The sequence below is a fragment of the Cygnus atratus genome, chromosome 2 (genome assembly GCF_013377495.2).
Source record: "Cygnus atratus isolate AKBS03 ecotype Queensland, Australia chromosome 2, CAtr_DNAZoo_HiC_assembly, whole genome shotgun sequence".
NCBI lineage: Eukaryota > Metazoa > Chordata > Aves > Anseriformes > Anatidae > Cygnus > Cygnus atratus.
The window spans coordinates 106,668,794-106,688,692 of record NC_066363.1 but is presented as its reverse complement, the minus strand read 5'-3'; the positions used below and the strand labels follow the sequence as shown (position 1 = coordinate 106,688,692).

At 40.2% G+C, this 19,899-nt stretch overlaps 2 long non-coding RNA genes across 2 annotated transcripts in view; one reads left to right on the top strand and one right to left on the bottom strand.

The window, feature by feature from the left end:
- The window catches only part of LOC118256845 (uncharacterized), a 44,216-nt gene that overhangs the window by 23,171 nt on the left and 1,146 nt on the right, over window positions 1–19,899 (top strand). Inside the window, exon 2 of the long non-coding RNA XR_004781367.2 lies at window positions 4,012–4,090. This is a non-coding gene — a long non-coding RNA (uncharacterized LOC118256845). The remainder of the gene's footprint in view (window positions 1–4,011; window positions 4,091–19,899) is intronic.
- On the bottom strand, window positions 756–7,179 carry LOC118256846 (uncharacterized). The gene is made up of 4 exons (XR_004781368.1): window positions 6,945–7,179; window positions 5,592–5,878; window positions 1,546–1,644; window positions 756–977 (listed from the first exon to the last, which is right to left on the bottom strand). It is a non-coding gene; the product is annotated as an uncharacterized LOC118256846 (long non-coding RNA).

Below are 19,899 nucleotides of genomic sequence, written 5' to 3'. Positions count from 1 at the left end.
TCCAGCAGCATAAAAACATTTGCTATGAATCTCTAAAAGGGGACTGTTGCTAATTTGCCTAAAAAAGACACTGTACAGACTGCCTTTGAAACTTCTTGGTGTCATTTCTTGGCCGAAAGAGTGGTAAATGAGCCAGCCTCCCCTTCCCAAGAAGTTTAGGTTGGCATGTAGTATTTCGTGCACACAACGAATAACCCAGGAATCCACACCATGTCTCTCACATAGCTGTGTGAAAAGATGTCCATGTGAAATTTTGATCAGCAAGAGTGATATATTTGTTTATTTACAGAAATAAAACACAAATAACGAATTATCACCATTTTATGGCAGGAGGTTTTGTACTGAGGCTTGGGGTTTGCTGTTCTTGCATTCTGAATTCCCTTGGGACGCTCTGAGTTTGGTTTTCCTTTGTTTTTTTTTTGTTAGGTAGCTCCAGACATACAAAGTGCCATAGCTGCTCAGGCTCATCTAGCCAAGGTTCCTGTTTGCCACTCCAGTCTGTAAAAATGATAGCTTATGTAGAGGGATTTTTCTTCTAGTGTATCCCCTTCATTTTGCAACTTTTAGGATTTAGGATGTAACGATCTAGTGTCTCCAATACATGTTTCTAAATCCTGTTATAGACATTTAAACTTTAGACTGCGTGACATTCTGCAAAATTGAGATAATGATTTAGTTATGCCCTCCATGAAAAGAGAACTTGTTTTTTTTTTTTTCTCTTGAACCCAATTCCCAGTAATTTCACTGATCATTCTGTTGTTTTCATACTGTGAGAAGTAATTAATTGCCACTCCTTAATCACCTTCTCTGCACCACTTACGATATTATAAAATTTATCACATCTCCCTGTTTCCTCCCACGGTTTGTTTTCCAAGTTGAAGAGCTCTAGACTGCTTATTCTTTTCAGGTGGAAGTCATTCCATTTTGCAGATCAACTTTGCCTTTCTTCTTAGCATCCTTCCTAGCTCAAGTGCAACCTTTGTGAGATGGATGACAAGAATTTCATGAAATGTGCATTTGTGAAAACGGTATATTAATTCTTAACATTTGTTCCCTATTTTTCAATATTAATCCCTGAGACATCTTCTGTCTTTGATCATGACAGCTTTACATGCCTTTCATAAGGAATCTTTTAAAAGATTTTTGAAAATCCATATGTATGTACAACTGTAATCATCTGCTCATTGACACCTTCAAAAGACCGTAATAAACTTGTGAATAAGAAGAAATCAGTGCTGAATTTTCCCCTATATCTCATATTTACATTTCACTCACTGATTTTAGTCTTCATTATAGTTTCTACAAATTTGCTTGGCACCAAAGTCAGATTTACTGGCCTCAGAACAAACTGTAGTTCTTTTAAAGACTAGTGTAGCATCTGCTTTTATTTTTAATATATAGAAAGGCCTTCGGTATTCTGGATGCAAGTGGCTTAACCTTTGTATTTGTTTAAACAGGTCTAGATTTGAGGATATAGATAATGAATTAACCAGTAAGATACTGTACTCTTCATGACTGGAAAAAAAGTTTCAGATAGACCCTTACCAAGCAACGATTTTCAGTCAACCATCCGTTCTTCTTCCACTCCTCCTCAGTTCCCTTTCTCTTGGGTCTCAGACTTTGTCCTCAATGGAAGAATACTATCTGTAAGGCAACAGCAATGTGCATGGGGATTTATTTTCCCTTTAGCTGAGTAATTCTCGTCTTGGAGGGAGACTGCAAGCAGTTCTTTCCACCAGAACCTGAATGCAAATGCTGTTCTTCTCCAATGGAAATTGACGGGAATAATGTGGGGTGCAGTCTTGTCATGAACATAGTGAGATGCCATGTTGTCATTGCTGCATTCACAAAAACTTGCCAAGACCTGGGAATGAAATTCATTATACAAAAGAAAAATATATATATTACAAAAATCTGATTCTAAAAGTGAAGGATCTCATGACCTATTGATTAAATAAGAGATGCTTCCAGGCTACTTGCAGGTATGTACACATTATTTATTCCTACCCCACAGTCCTTATTCAGAGAAAAACATACACAAGTGACTCTAAGCTTGAGACATCTCACAGAATTTCCTACATAATTTTGAAAGTCTCTTCATCCACATTGTGCAATGCTTTGCCTCCCGACCAGGCTCTCGTATCTCAGGCAAATCTAACGAAAGTGATAAGTTTTCATACAGAAGCCTTCTGACTTTGTACAGAAGCTCTTCTGCCCCTCTATTTTGTGTAGCTTAGACATTTATCCTGATCCCTACTGCTACAAAATTTTACAGTGTGAAATGTGAATCAGCACACGTTGCTGGAAGGATGTAGCCCCAGAGGTGTGCATGAGGGCTCGCACACCTCTCCTGGTCCAAGCTCACTCCTGTAGGAAGAGGGAAGCTGCAGTGTGACACCTGTGGATGGAGCTTCTCAGCCGTGCAGGTTGGGCAGAGCCTAGAGCTCCCAGTGCTAACTAACTAAGCCCAGCAAGCAAAGCAATTCAGCTGGCTACAGATGGCTGGCTGAAGTTACGCTGAATTTGGCATGACAAGAAGCTGATGTAGGCCTGCTGATTCACAGTTCATTTTTATAGAATATTCTCTCATCTGACTGAAATGCAAATATCATATAGTCCCTGAGACTATCGACTGCAGACTTATGTAACAGTAGAAAGTGCTTTTCAGGAAAAATAATAATTGCAGTCTATTATTAGCCATGAAAACATTCTTTGATGTTATGATTCATGCTTCTTCTCATCAGGCTAAATGCAGTGAAATGTATTTCCTAAAATCAATACCTTTACCTCTGTTCAATGCAGCGGGTGCGCTAGTATTGATACATGATGGCATTCCAAGGTCTTGTTATGAAATAAAATGGGCACATGTGAGAGAACTGGAATGGTACCACATTTTATTTGGACTTGAGTGGATGGCTGATGCTGCTATAGCAACAAAATCTCTGGACCGTTTGAATTTGAAGCCACTGCAGTTGAAATCCCCAGTTGTGATGGAAAACAGCTGTATTGCTAGCCTGCATCCACCATAATTTTTGCCACTACAATCGCCTGCAGTACAGCCCACATTTATGTCATTAGAAGCTGCATTTCCCTCGGGTTTGCAGCCTCATGCTTTTGTAATCCTTCCTCCCATCTGACCCAAAATGTTGTCAATACCAGATTTTCAGAAGATAGAACTCCATGTACATCTGTATTTACATACACAGATATCAACGCTGTCCTTGAAGTTGGATGTTTCAAAAATAGTATTGTCTTGGTGTTGCTATTACTTATTTGTGACGTATAACTATTGGACATATAAATATACAACATATATTATTGTATCTTGTTATATATATTTATATGTATCTATTGCACCCTCAGTCACAAACTAGGGGCAGTAAAATGTGCCTTTTGCCAGACAGGTAGTTCCTTTCTTCCAGGGCGTAGCAGAGATCTGGTGTAGGAGATTGCCTCTCTGCTTAGAAGTTGTAATGCTTGAAAGTTTCGTAGATGAGATATTTTAAATTTCTGTCCTTTCCAGCATTAAACTAGTTTTTGCAATATCATGCTTCAGATGTTCATTTTTTTCACACTTTTTAAAGTACTAATTATCCTTTTCACACGCTGATCTTTTCTGTACACTCAGTCTTCACAGTAATTGCAGATTCCAATTTAGTGAACAAATACTATTACAACAATGTGAAGCATACGTGTTTGTTTTGGATCCCTTTAATTTACTGGGTACACTTCCTGAGTTACATCTTTTCTTTTCTTTTCTTTTCTTTTCTTTTCTTTTCTTTTCTTTTCTTTTCTTTTCTTTTCTTTTCTTTTCTTTTCTTTTCTTTTCTTTTTTTCTTTTCTTTTCTTTTTTCTTCTCTCTTCTCTTCTCTTCTCTGCTCTGCTCTGCTCTGCTCTGCTCTGCTCCGCTCTTCTCTTCTCCTCTCTTTTCCTCTCTTTTTTCTTTTCTTCTCTTTTCTCAACTCTTAGTACTTTCCCAAGTAATATCGTATTTGCTCTATTTATCCCCAGCCATTGCTGCTCTAAACTTGGGTCTTCCTGCTCTCAAGCCACTTATGTCACTCTGGTGGAATAAAGGCTCTATCTAAAGGTAAATTGTATTTGCATCTATGCTCAGCATTCATGTCTTTTTTTATATACAGTAATTGTAATTCAGGATGAAAGAGAATCAGGTGTTCTGGTGTATTTTCCAGCACTTCTGCAATTTACAGTTGTTCACAGTCAGAAATGGTGTATTATGGAAGCGCTGCTGCCTATTAACATATTTCCGGTGGGAATCCATTAGTGAAATTTTATGTTCCATTAGTGAAATTTCCATTAGTGAAACTAGTTATGTAGCCAACATAGCTATCTAGTATGTGTTGGATCAACACTCCTCTCCCTCCCCGCCTCGTAGCAGGCACACAATTCATAGCACTGCTACCACAGGGAAATAAAATTGGAGTATTTTTGGATCTAGAGTCTCTGCTCTAAAGCAGAAACTTGCCTGTGAAAGGGAAAGCATCCATAGAGCTATAGGAAATTGTTAGACCGCTACTACTGAAGCAGTATGACAACTTATGTAGGTAGCTTCTCTTAGGATTTAGAATGTCTCTTTTCAGTTTAGCATATGTCTCTTCAAAATCATTTTAAGCCAAAAATGAAATAATGTTTAAAATCACATAGAGCTTCACAAGGGGACTAAAATTAACATACTCTCAGTGATATAATTAAACCAGGAGACATGATAAACTTCCCCAGAGAAAAACATCCTTAAATAAGCTCTTTAGTTCTGTAATAGAGGTTCTTTCTCCCCCATTAACAACAAGAAAATATGTGTGTAAAACGCAAAAGCACTGTCATATAAGCCATTGTATGTCATGGTGCAAGATGTTACGACCAGCACTGTATCTGCGTGTGTTATCAAGCCAATGCCGAATATAAGCATCTCAGAGGAAGAGTAACCCCCTACCTAAACCCCCTACCTAAACTTATTGGGGATTTTTATTTCAGTTCTGACAGTGAGACCCTAATACTGTTCGAGGAGCACTGTGCATACAGGCTGCTGCCTTTTCCCTACCCAGCACCAAAGATTCCTTGGCCTCAGTGTGATACTGTGGAAAATAGACTGTGAAGTACAACCCACACTCAGGTTTTTAAAAATAAACACCTTTATGTCTTGTGACTGGAGGCTGGCACAGGATGTTCTATTGCTCTCAATAAACTTTCCATTGCCTCTAAAGATTAACCAGCTTGGGAGCTTTTAATATATTATCATCATTACCTTTGCCTTTGGTAAATTTACTTAAAATGTCTTTCCAGAGGAATAAATTGCAGCATAGCAAGGGAGATGAGAAATTGCTATTCACAAGCTACTGCCTTGCAAAGGTTAGCTTATGAAAACGTCTGCTGACTTAGGCAGTATTCTTCATTCTCATTTTGGAGAATGGAGATTTGGTTACATTAAGATTTCTTACTCATCCAGGAGTATCCTCACATATATAGAAAAAGAGGAACTGCTGAGCTCTGAAAATAAATCACTTAGCTTTGCCTGGAGAATTTTAGGAATCTCTTATGGCTGTGAAGGTAGAGAAAGAGCTTAAAATACTTACGCTTGTCTTAAGATAAATTAGTTTTCAGTGGGTATTGGGATGCACAAGCAGTGAAGAAATGAGTCAAGATTGCCAGTTCTTTGACAAACTCAAGCTATTTTGGAAAAAAGCAGATGTCCAACAACTATGCAGAGAGCTTGGCCTGTTGATGAGTGTTCTTCCTTGGACTAGGTGGGACAAAGGATTGTGATAGCAGGCAACCAGGGTTTCATGAGCCTGGAAAGTAAATGCAATCCTGGAGCTTGGTACTCATCCTCCAGCTTTATGCAAGACATCTACTTGCTCACCTACAGAACAGAAGAAAGAAAAGAAAGACAGTAAGATCTAATACTGAGGTGCTCGCTCTTCCAGGTTTTACAGTTTCCTGACAAAACTTCAGTTTGAAAAACATAAAAAAAAAACAAATAGAAAAGAACATTTACAGATGATGAAGTGTTTTGAAGTTTTATGGATGCGTTCAGATGTTATGGGAGTCACTAACATGTTAGAATGATAAAGAAAATGTCTAGGGCTTCTCCTGGGGATACAGGACTTCAAAATGAAGGCAATATGTTCCTATTATTTAGTTAACTTCACATTTTTATTATGTGGAACTGCACATCCCCAGAATTTTACACACAAATTGGTGCCTCTTAATTCTTCCTCCCATAAGAACCAAAGCATTAAGTGGGCCATGTTTTCAATAAGTTGAACTCCATACACATACATCTGTGCTTACACGTGCAAATCCCAAAGCTGTGCTTGCAGCTGAATGTTTTGATATCTGTTATTTGCATGAAAAAAATATTGTCACTGAGGGTAAAAACATAAGTATGTTTTGTATCAAATTATAGGCCTCGGTTTCCTGGAAAGACTTGAGCATATGAATTCATATTTATATGAATAATATATCTACTGACATGTTATCTCCTTTCGGGCTCGTTCAAGTGGGAGAAACAGGCTCCACAGTTGAGAAACTACTTATCATTTGAATGATAAGACACCCAAACATCATATGCTGGCCCAAAACATTGCGGTGTCATTGCACTCCCTGAATCACAAAAGACATGTTGGATTGCTTCAAGCAGCATTTGTTGCAGGGACCCTTCTGCACGCTCTGCTCAAAGACCTGCTATACATTATGTTTCTGGTCACAAGGAGGCAATAGGAAAGGAATATGCTTTGCAGATAGGCATATATTTGAAGCATAACTCTTCCTTTTGTGGGCAAGTTTATATACCAGTTTACACTTTACTCATAGTTCTTCCTCAGCAAAAAAAAATCACTTGCCAGGACCCTGCAGGGTGAGGAAAATATGCACGCATTTTCTTTAAAATTACAAAATATGGTCATAATAATCAGTGATATTCTTACCTCTTTCCCAGGGCAATAAATTTCCAGAGTAAATCTTTACTTTCCTAGTAAATCAGGGCAGACAGGTTCCTTTACACAATATTTCAGCTGTTATGGATTGTAGAAAAAGTTATCTCATCTCATTGGCTAAAGAATAAACAAAGAGAGGTTAATTTCCCTGGCTAAATTCAACCTGTACAAACAGCCCTTCATTTTTACAGAAGTTTCTTCTAACACTTTTCACGAAAGAAACAATTCAAACTATTCTGACAAAGAAGGGTGCCACAGGATCAGGAAGAATATCTGGGGCCTTGTCCATTTTATCTTGCACATTGTCATTAGAGAATAATTTTGTAAACAAAGATTTTTCAGAATGTATTTCAGATTTACAGGGTGTCTCCACCCTCCTTCTGTGACAGAAGCTTGGAAACACTGTTCATTGACCACTGCAGGCGTATCTTTTGCATTTCAGGATGTGATCTAATACTGAATTGGGACAGTTCCCACTTTTACCAGTCTTTCCTAAATGCACGGGAACTCAGTCTTGACCAACTGACAGGAGGCCCTTCTCACAGCATCAGAGTAGGAGAGAGCACTGCCATCTATCGATTGGGTTGTAAAAAAAAAAAAAAAGGTCTCACTTCTGACATTCAACATGCTTTGGGAATTTGGGAATTCAAGTGTCTTCTTCAGAACACCAGTATTGTTCACAAGCTACTGTTTTGGTGCGTTGTACATCACTGTTGAGAAGGAAAAGACCTACCCTCCACAATTCAAGAGTGTGCTTCTTTTGGCTGTTAAGCATTGTGATCTAGAACATGGGGCAGTTAAGGAAAAAAGGCCTTTCAGTGCTTTCTTCCCAATATATGACTTAAAACATGGGGCAGTGAAGAAAAACAGGCCATTCAGTGCTTTCTTCCTAATATTTGACTTAAGTTCTTTCTGGTATTTGACCTAGTAGCTAACTAATGAAAAATGGAGATGCATGTAATAAATGGCATACTACACACCAGAATTATCTACTCCACCACAGAAATTTTGTTTATTAAGAATATACAAACAATACACCTTGCTATCTCTTGTACATGTCTGGGGACGTCAGGCTGTGGTGGTTTTACCTTGCTGGGCAGCTGAACTCCACCACAACCGCTCTCTCAACCCCCCTCCTACTTAGAAGAAGAAAGTATGCTAGAAAAAAAAGAAAAAAAAAAGTAAAGAAGAAAAAAAAGCCTCATGGGTTGAGATAATTTAAGTAAAGGGGAAAGAAAGTGGGGGGGAAGCACAGAGAGAGAAAGAATATATTCTCTACTTCCCGTCAATAAGCAATATTTGGCCACATCCCAGGAAGCAGGGCCTCAATACGCGTAGAAGTAGTTCAGGAGGACACGTCTTCATAACGAGAGCTTCCCCTCTCTTTCCCCTTTCCCACCTTTTATTGCTGAGTGTGACGTAAGGTGTTATGGAATACCCCTTTGGTTGGTTTAGGTCATCTGCCCTGGTGATGCCCCCTCCCCATTACTTGCCCACCCCCAGCCTGCTGGCTCTGGGGGGGTTGGAGGGAGTCCTGGTGTGGTGCCAGCACTGCTCAGCAGCAGACACAACACTAGTGTGATACCAGTGCTGTTCTGGCTACAGGTGCAGAGCACAGCACTGTGTGGGCTGCTGCAGGGAAAGGTAACTCCATCCCAGCCAGACCCAGCACACATAATGTCATGGCTAAAGTACTTTATTACCAATAGTTTAAAATGCTCGTATTCAACACCACGATGATCCCCAAAGTAGAAATCAGTGAAGAAAATCAGAAATGAATGCTAACAGTATTTTTGCATAGTACCAGCTGCCATACACACTATTCAATATATTTCGGATTAAAATAAGTAGCCCTAAGTTGTTTAATTAGGACATTCACAGATCTATAGAGAACGGGTTCTCTTCCTATAGCATGTATAGCACATACATAACCGAAAGGCTCAAAATGTGCCCTGGCATTCATTTTAGGATGATAGGCATAATTCACACAACTACTGTGAGTAAAGTAGTCTGCTCATGCTCATGTTGGTGAACCATTTGACTAGTACTTCATGCTACCATTTATTTCCTAAAATTGTGCATTCATGCTTACATTAAAAAAAAATAATAATAATAAAAAAAGGTTGTGTCTGCCATGTGATTGCACATCTCATCAAAAATGAAACTGTCCAAATACCACCAAAATCAGCTCTGCCAAGCCAATATGCCTTGATTCTGCCTTGATTCTGTAGGTATGTATCCAGGGCTACTTCTTTTTCGACACCTCTGAGGAATGAATATTCACATTTACTTAGAAAACATGGAAGACATAGTTGGATATGTTGCTGCCCCAGAGCTTAAAAAAATAAATTAATTAATTAAAATAACCTGTCCTCGTCCCTCCACTTCAGTGCAAAGCTCAGTCGCTAGGGTTAAATCAATGATGAAGATGGCTGTCAGCTAAGGCTCCAGTTTAGCTCTTGTCTGGTGTATTCAAATTTGTCATCTTGTGGAGATAACCAGAGACCTGAGCAATTGACGCAAATGTCCACTGGGTGGCACTAAATAACAAGGCTGTGGAGCGATCCTTCCAGGCACAAGATAAAACCCTGTATCAAAAGCTAGCCAGCTCTGCTACTTTAAAAGGTTTCAGGATGCTACTGGCATATTTGTGCATACTCTGATGAATGTTCTGAATTTTATCTGTATGTCTCCTATCGATTTGGCCTTTAGGTGCAACACTACTACTTCTGTTGCTATGCCAAAGATCACAGGATGGAGAGAGAAGCTGTGACAAAGCAAGATATTGGCTCTTAGAAACCAGCAGTTCACTTGGTGTGACCATTTATCTCACACTAAAGCCTGCTATTTACTTCATCCTTTCATTTTAAAATAAGAAGGCAGGCTGAGTCAATCAGCCAAGTCTTCCCCAAGACGTTCTTAAGGTAGCTGTTGATTAAATCTTGTTTTAAATGCAGTGTTCTTCTCCATAAAGAAACAAGAGGTAAGGTGTATTGCCTCCAAGAAGAGGTAACATCTGTTACTAGCTAATAGCGCAGTCTTACGAATGTCAGCTTTCCAAGCACATGCACTTTCTTCAGGTCTCAAGCCCAATCTTTTAAGAAACAGCAACCTCAAGGCTTTTAAAAGTTTCCCTCTCGTTGTTTTTGAAGGGAACTGGACATCTTAATGAAAATCCTAAGTGGGATTCAATGTTTACAATTTTTCCTGTTAAATTACCGTATCAGCCTAGGCCTCTGCTTTGCACTTGCATGTTAAAGAGACATAACATATGACTATAGGAATGGCTGCAGGAGTCCATACTGAAGATTCACATGGTCTAACAGCGACCAGTAGTAGAGCCTGGGACACATTGTACTAGGGCAAATACAGATGGCAAATCCTCCCAGTTCCTCACAGCCTGAAGCTCAGGCACTTGTGAGCCCAGAAGTGACATTTGTGCTTACCAGCCTACAGTGTATTTCTTTTTCTTTCCGAGGATTTGTCTCATTTGTCTTTTTCAACATGCATGTTATTTTGGTATTGATGATTCTGCATGGCAGTAAGTTCTGCATTTTTATACACACTGCTCAAAAAGGTTACTCTTTCCATTTTGAACCAGCCCCTTGATCATTTTAGATGTTGCCTGACAGTACTGCTAGTAACAGTACTGCCAGTTGAGAAGGCCGGTGCATCATGTACCTCATCAAGTAAAACAGTAACAATTATCCTAATATCGTTCAGCTCCTTGTTTGGAAAAAAATATGCACAGTTTATAGAATTCCCATGTAATGCATGGATGGCTAGCTGTGTAACCAGGACCGTTCCAGACAAGTATCTGTACATAGCTGTACTATCTGTACGGGGTCTGTGCTGCCATTCAGAGGGACCTCGACAGGCTGGAGCATTGGGCAGTGAGGAACTTCATGAATTTCAACAAAGGCAAATGCAGGGTGCTGCACTTAGGGCAAAATAACCCCAAGTACCAGTACAGGCTGGGAGCAGATCTGCTGGAAAGCAGTCCTGTGGAGAAGGACCTGTGGGTCCTGGTGGACAGCAGGCTGACCGTGAGCCAGCAGTGTGCCCTTGCGGCCAAGAAGGCCTGTGGTGTCCTGGGCTGCATTCAGAAGAGTGTTGCCAGCAGGTCAAGGGAGGTGATCCTCCCCCTCTGCTCAGCCCTGGTGAGGCCACGCCTGGAGCATTGTGCCCAGTTCTGGGCTCCCCAGTACAAGAAGGACATGGAGCTACTGGAGCAAGTCCAGAGGAGGATTACTAAGATGATTAGGGGACTGAATCATCTCTCGTATGAGGAGAAGCTGAGAAAGTGCAGCCTGTTTGGCTTGGAGAAGAGAGGACTGAGACGAAATTTTATCAATGTGTACAAATATCTGAAGGGAGGATATCAAGAGGATGGAGCCAGTCTCTTGTCAGTGGTGCCCATTGACAGGGCAAGAGGCAATGGGCACAAACTGAAGCACAGGAGGTTCCGGCTGAATATGAGAGGGCACTTCTTTACTGTGAGGGGGACAGAGCACTGGCACAGGTTGCCCAGAGAGGTTGTGGAGTCTCCTTCTCTGGAGATATTCAAAACCCACCTGGATGCCATCCTGCACAACGTGCTCTAGGTGATCCTGCTTGGCAGGGGGGCTGGACTCAATGATCTTCAGAGGTCCCTTCCAACCTCAACCATTCTGTGATTCTGTGATATGTTTTCACCCAGTTATAAAAGTATTGCTGTGTACAAATATGATGCTGCAATATTACACACAGAGGAGAAGTTTCACACTTGTTAATCAGATATGAGGGCTGCCTAACCAAACATGCTACTTGTACCGTATATGATAAAAGGAGCTGAGAATATTTTTTAAATCTACTCCTCTGAAGGCTCAGATATAAAGGCTCAGACCTTTAGAACCAAACTAGCCTAAAGTTTATCTAATCATAAAAATGCTGTGAAGATAAAGCCCAGTATCTCAGGCCTTTCCAGACACAAAAGAAAGTGTTATATTCAAAATGAGACATGAGAAACACAATGATACAAAGTGCTAAGGTGAGATTTCATGCTGTGTTAAAATCATCTTATGAGGTCTTACAAGACCCTTAGATTTTAAGATAGTTTTACACCTGCCCAGTTCTGACGAGGTCTGGGACTGGGATCTGCCTATAACTTAAACCATTTAAATCACTTTGGGGCATTCAGAGAGTTACACCACTGTTGTACCATCCCCTTCTGCTAAAACTTCTGTCACATCCTGTATTTAAAGACAGGAAAAGTTGACATCTTTAAACTGAATGTAGATTGAATTCATTGAGAAGGTCTGTGGTTTTTCCTTTCAACAGTTTAGATACTGGTTTATTGCTTCCTCTAAAAGCCATACCACTGTGATCGTGGGGAAACCTGCTTTCTTAAAAGGATGGGGAAAAGAACTCTTCCTTGGAAAGCTTTGATTGAAAGATTTTATACAGAACATACAATAAAAACCTCAAGATAAGGAGCTGGAAGTTTCCTACATTTATTCATAAATGGCATTTTTCACAAGCAAAAAGTGGGCCTTGGCATTTTCCCATCATAAGGTCAGCCAATCTGAAAGCTAGGTGCAGGCCTAGTGTTTAAAAGCATTTCCTAATTTTGAATAAATCTGTAAACAAAACTAATTGGACCAAATTCCTTCTAGCCAAACCTAAGTGAAGTCTGTTGAATTATGTCAACAGGAAAAAATTTGACCTATCTTGTTTGTAAAATGTTGCGCAAATATGACAAATAAGTTGAGTAAACAGTTCCAGAAAGTGTGCATCATCATTCAAAATATGTTCTGGGAGACATAAGGGTAGATAGTGGGCTGAAGAAAGACTTGCATCATGGAAAAAAAGCTAAATAAAGATTCAAATCTGCTCTAACACATTGAGCCTTGCTGCTCTTATTTCTTTCTCTAACTTATTTATTTAGGACAGAAACAAAATCTATGTACCTATCAGACAGGAGCAAATTCCCCTCTGGTACAATCTGGCAGGATTTAAGACCAAGACCAAATCAGCATTTTGATTGCCTGAGGATGACAAACACTGGGCATGGATGAAGGGCAGGATATAATTTTACCTATCTACCTTAAACATCCCAAACCAAAGAGAATACTTAGTGTCCAGTGCATGAATCAAAAGCACTTCATTATCTACCTGCACAGGATAACTGGTCGATTGGATTTGCAGATATCCTTTTCCTGTCTTTGGTTTCTGGGCAGTTTTATTCCTCCTGGCAGGAATTTCTTTTTGGCCTCTGCAAAGCTTTGTAAGCTGGTGTCAACAGCAGCAGCTGCTTTTTGCCAGCTGTGGGAGCTGCTCTTGTTAGGGACCTGGAAACCACCATGAAGGGAGAGTTTGGAGGGGCTGAGAGAGTCAATACTACAAGCAGGTGCCCATTTGCGCTCACCCTTTAGGCAATCCATCCGTTAAAAACCAAAAGACAAGCAGTAATTAAACATATTAGTCAAGCCTTAGGTTTACAACACCACGAGACTGACGCTGCATCGAGGTTTCTGATGGCTACATCATTTGACAGTTCTTGGTCTCCAGCGCTGAGGTGGATCACTTCAAGAGCTCTCCACAAAGGGAAGCCAGAACCAACAGGGGCATATTCTCCCTTCCCCAAGCCCCTTTGGTGTTTACATGGGTATTTACATGTGGTTTCCCCACGGATCAAGACCAGTCTGGTGAAAAGCTTTACTTCCTCCTTCCGTAGGTCAGGCCCAGTCTGTTCTGGCTTGTCAGACAGGCTTTAGACTCTTCCGAGCGCCGTTCCAGGCAGCGACTTCAGATGGGTGCTACGCTTTTGCAAACTGCATGCTAGCCATCTGATTCCGTCAAATTTTTACAGACTGGACACAGCTATCTTAGCTCTACTATTTTTGTGCAACTGTATGTTAAACAGATATTACGCAATATTTCACTTCCTACCTAAATCAAACAGTCTCGTTGTATGTCTGGGTGCAAGGCAAATGGGATGCCTCATGTTCCTCATTTAAATCAAGCAGGCTTGTGGCATATTTCTTCATTAATTTCTTCTCAGAAAGAGTGCTTAGGCATTGGAATGGGTTTCCCAGGGAGGTAGTGGAGTCATCATCCCTGGGGGTGTTCGAGGAAAAGCTGGACATGATGCTTAGGAACATGGTTTAGTGGGTGACATTGGTGGCAGGGGGATGGTTGGACCAGATGACCTTGGAGGTCTTTTCCAACCTTAAATGATTCTCTGATTCTGTTCTATGATTCTATATCTGGGTACAATGCAAACAAAATATATTTCACGATTAGGTCTTCTTACTGCACAACTGTTCCTGCTGATTCTTGTTTTCTGCTATTCTGGAGGCAAACTAGCTGATCCTTTCTTTCTTTTGTCAAATCACCTTTTCCACAACATGGGAGTCAGAGCCACTGGCACACCTGAGGACAACCTTCACTCATCCTCTACCTGAGCCACTAAAAGCTGCCTTTCTGACCATCAGGTGGAAGCAAAAGATAAAAGTTCATTCAACTGTGTTTATTTTTGCCGTTGCTTGATTTTGCTTTGTTTTAAAGGGACTGCATCAATCACATGCTTAAATGTAAGATTGTAATTGGACACTTCTCTGACTTACAACTTGTTAGCAGGAGTGATTATTTGTTTAATGAGGGCTGGATATAAGTACTAGACAGAATTTATAAGCTCTTGTTCTTCAACTGTGAATCACAGCAGATGGTTCCAGTCTATGCAGATTAAGAGCAAAGTAACACATTTTGTATTTCCAGAATAAATAGGAATATCTTAACACCAATTACAGTTAGATCATGCAAAATAGAGAAGACAGCATTTGAAGTGCTGAACGTCTACTGATTTGAGCAGATTTTGAGATTATAAATATTACATTTGGCACTTCAGAATCATCCACACCACAAATGGATGAAAAACTGTGAGAGAGGAGAACAAGTCTGCAATAGGACTGGGATTTGGTTCCCCTTTCCTCCCTTTCCTTTAATACCACTCTTCCACCCAAGCCTTTTTACAGTAATCTCCAATAGACATAATTTCTGCAAGGATCTATGTATATGGTCAGAACTACTTTTGTCACTGGGACGGTTTCTCTGAATAAGGCCCCTCTTAACTCCAATCTTTGCTCCCAGCAGGTTAAATCTAAGTATTAAACAAGTGAGGATAGAAGTACATATGGGACAGATGGGGAAGCACAAGGAAATGACACAACAGTATTCATCAGCATGGCTGGTATCAATTCCAGCAGTCTTAAGTGTTACCCTTGTTTTTTTAGATATCAGTGCAAAGAAGAACTGTAACAAGGAATGGAAATGGTATTTTAGATATTCATATATATGGGACCAGCCTGCAGCTGAGGTGGCTGAATTCACAGCGAATGTCAGATGGCAATTCAAAGCCAAGCGATCTCTTGTCACCCTGCATGAGGACAACGTCCAGGATGGAGAGAGCGTTCTTTTGTATGGCAACACCTGTGGTGGAGACGGGCATTTCTGTTGATGAGTTAGCGTCAAGGTTTGGCCCTGCCTATCTTTGAGGAGTATCAGTTAGCAGCGTAGCGCAGACCAGACCATGGATTTTGTCAGGCGGGGTCTATGCTGCAAGATGGTACCTGGTGCGTTTGTTGGTCCCACAGCTCCTGCTGTCATCCAGCTTCTGACACAGAAATAGCTGTTGTACAGTTGAATCATAGTAATTATGGGGATTGAATAGTAGAAATCAAAATGTTACTAATGCAGCTCTATAAGGAGAGAGAGGCCCTGGAAGTGAAAAGAAGTCATTGAAATATAAAGGAAAGTAATCACAAGAGTTTTGAGGCCAAATTTGGAAAAGCAGCATTCGCAGCAATATTCTGGATGGCTGTGAAAGGAGAAAGATTGAAATCACAAAGGCATTTACTCAGGGCAGAGAAAAGAAAGTGATAGTTATTGAAATAAATAATAGGCTTAGGTGTCAGGGAAGTACAAGGGCAGAAGCTGCATTAAAGTGGGTTTTTGATGGAACACCAGATAGCAATTGTAAACTCTTTGTGAAGTGTGCTGAGAGATTAAAAGAAAAAGGATGATGAGGCAGTAAACAGGGACAGCAGGTGAGTTCAAGGGCACTACTTTGATTAAGATGGGAGAGTTTAAATCATGCCTGGGTTTGTAAACAGGACAAACCGAAGAAAAATGAGGCAGTAAGAAGACTGAAGATGAGTAAAGATACTGCAACGAGAGGGTACAAGAAATTGAAAAAGAGGGTGAAATTAACTCATGAGGAACACAATCAACAGTAGAAAACAAACATGAAATTTGAAACTTGAGTGTCTGCCACGGCAGGAATAGTGAACTGCAGATGGGTAAAGGCACATATGGTTTTGGGTCTGGTGCACAGTTTCTGTCTCCTGTTTCACTGTGACGATCCTGAATCATCGACATGGTTGGTGCTGAGTGACCCAGGCTCTGGTGCAGCGACGCTGTCAGCACCCAGGTTTGGTGCTGGGTCCTGGAAAGGTGCAGGGGACACAGCTGTGTGAGGCTCCAGCGTTTTAAGCAGAATCCATGCACCAGGATGCTCCTGTCAGCGGGGCAGCCATTTGTTTCTTCGTGGGTACCAAAGTGTGGAAACAGCTGGAGCTAATAACCCACAGAGGTATCAGATTAGCCTGTCTGTTCCCAGCAAACTTAATTACTCCGAAAGCTTTGGATATAAGACAAATGTCATTCCTGTGCTTGTATTTATTATTCACAGAGCTGTGGAAGTAGCTCTGACAAGGTCTGCGTGTTTTGATTTGCATTAGGTAAAATAGACTCCTTCCCTGGGGACCCACTTTGATGCAATGGAAAGGCTGATATGACCTGGTGATAGCAAGAGCTATGCCAGCAGAAACATTAAATCCTGGAAGGACCATCCGAGGTGAACAGATCAGTGATTAAAGGACAAACAAATAACAGCTTCTGGTCAGCCAGGATGGGGACTAACTATGTAAAAGCAAAGCAAAGAAAAAAAAAAAAGAGTAATGTTATTGAAATACAGTATAACTGTTCTAATAAATACGATAATAGACAAGGATGACAGAAACTTATTTGTGCCTTAGGATACCTGACAGGGTGAGAAGCATTTGTTTTTAGATGAGATTCTAACACATTAGAGAGTCAGTGCCCTAAAATTCTAAGCAAAGTAAAAATATCCCTTTAAACTGCATAATAATAGCTGCATAATAATAATTTGACTAGAAGTCAGACTCTTCCTGGTAGAATTTTGCTGCCTCTAGGGAAGAAATGAAGATGTTGTCTCCTTTCATGCACACATTCATTGTGTTACTTTTTCTGTTGTTGTTATTAGGGTGGTTTTTTTTTTTTTTTTTGGTAACCTCAACCCCAAGAGGTTTAATGCATTTTAATTTCTTTTTAAGTAGGTCACTGGTTTCCCTTTTCTGCACTGCCCTCATTCTAAAACAACTTGTAGACTAAATCTTTATTTCTTCTCTTTAGAATAAAATTTAAAAGCACTCCAGAAATTTCATATCTGCTTTAACAATTCTACTGTACTCCACTTTAACCTCACCCACTCAAAACCCACCAAGCTGTTCTCAAGTTCTTGCCTTTCCATCTGCTAGTCCTTCACAGATAAGGATTCAAGGAGGAAGGAATTCGAGAAAGATGAAAGCTGTGTATTGCAGAAAAGAAGAATCTTGTTCTTGAAGAGTATGGCAAGGCAAAGCAACTTGTTACTAAAGCTGTCACCATTTTGGTCATGCATGACCTTTGTGAAAAAAAAAAAACAACTTAATACTGACCATCAGGAGCTTACAAGAAAACAGACAAAAATCCATCCCATGATGTCCTTCCTGCTTTTATCTCCATTAAAAATTATAGCTCTCTTCCTCCAACCCCCCAGAGGACCTGCAGAACTTGGTAATAAAGCAACACGCAAAATGTCAAAAAAAAAAAATTAGCCAGCATGAGGTAGGGAGAGACTGCAGTGAGGCAGTGACAAGAATTATAATACGTTGAGGTAGTAACTGTGAACGCAGGAGCTCATCTCTGCTTGCCTAGAAGGCAGAGAATGTGTTCATGGATTTTTAGGTTGGGATGCTAGAGGCTGCAACATCACCTGCATTTGGTCAGCACCCTGCTCCCAGCTCACGAATCCAGGGGCATGCCACAGTGACTGCTGCATTACCTGGAGCTTGGAAACAAGTGGAGCTACATTCAGGCTCCCATCCCTGCCAGCACAAGCTGTGAGGCTCACAGGCACTGTGGGAGGAAGACATAAATAAATAATAAATGAGCTGAATAATGAAAACTAGCTGCACCTAATTATAGTTCTAGCTGCCCTTTTGAATAAAGAAAGTTCAAAGCTGCTGCTCAAAGATGTTCGTCCCTTTTTTGAATGGTGTTTGAACTTCACAGATGATTAACATGAGAAAGTCATGAGATGCCAATGGAAGTCATGCCAGCTTTTCACAGCCTTGCTGAAGAGAAAAGCAGCGTCTCTTAAAGCAATGTATTTATTTACATATCAAAACATACTTAAGCTTAAATTAATATTTAACCTGAATACAGACGCAATGTGAGGTGTAAGATTAAATTGTGTAGACTATTTGGAGGGTGGTCTTCGTTACAGCTTTTGGTACCCGACTTGGGAGACTGACCTAGGAAAGAAGCTCTTCATGCTCTCCGTGTAGTCAGGAGAGATTCAGCTAACTGCAGGAGTGCAAGTTCCTAGCCTGGGCATGTAAGTGTCTAACACTAGGTGTGAACACATTCACCTCCTCATCCAAATTAAGCTATTAATAGCTTAATTGAGAAGAAGTTGTTCCCAGTGTCCTTCCAACGCTGCAGCCCAGGAATCTCTCTCAGACTATGCTAAAAGCATGGCCCATGGACACCGGCTTATAAATCAGTGGACTTCTTGTGACTGACCAGTGGCCAGTACACATTTGCCTCACATTTTCCTATCTGTTAAATAAAGATAGTAATTCCTAATCACATTCTAAAAAAGGTCTTCATCTTTGGATAACAAAGTCTTAATCATATATCAGCTAGGATTACTTCATTCCCAGGACAAATAACTGTATGGGCACATTTCCGTGATTGTTACATATTTCTAAATAATGTGAGTAGTAAAAATAAAGAAACAAAGTTCAAATTAAGATTCTTTTTAAACTTTAAGTACATTTCCACTTGCATACAAAATATGAAATGTATTTCCACATGAAGGTCATATTTAAACTGCTACAGCCTATTGAAACAGCTGCGTTTGCAATCTGCAGAAAGCATAAAACTAACCAAGGGACATACAAGATTGCACAAAGCCTTTGTGCAAATAGTAAACACCATTAAAATATCTTGAATCATTATTTTACCAGTGGAAGAATGTTTCCAACTACACTGTGAGCTTGCTCATGAGACCCCAGTAACACTAAAACAACATCTGGGAACATCAGCAATGTGTAGGCATGTTGAATATAGTGCAGTATCATAAAAAGTCCACTGTAAAGATAAAACATATCATGTGTTGCTGCTAATCATACAAAATGCCATCTGTATACAGAACAGACTAAGAAAATAAGAAATGACAAGAAGTCCACTTTGAATTTAAGCACATATTTTATGACTTTTATATTTAAATACATCCCAAATTTTACGATATAAGAAAAAGTAACTGGCTAAAACCACATATCAATATTTCACTGAGTTGATGTCTCCACAGCTAATGCAAAGCTTCCTCCTATTCCTTCAGTGGGTACTGTAAAAAGGATGTCCACCTTACAAGCATTTTACTCACATTAGGTACACAATACTGTTTGAGCTGGTTTTCATCATCTTTCTCCATCATTTACTGGTACTGATACCATTTGCTCCACGGGAACTGTAGCAGAAAGATGCAAATTTAGCCATGTAAGCAAAGTGATCTTGAACAAAAGAACTGAAATATATTTGTTGTACATAATGGGCTGTG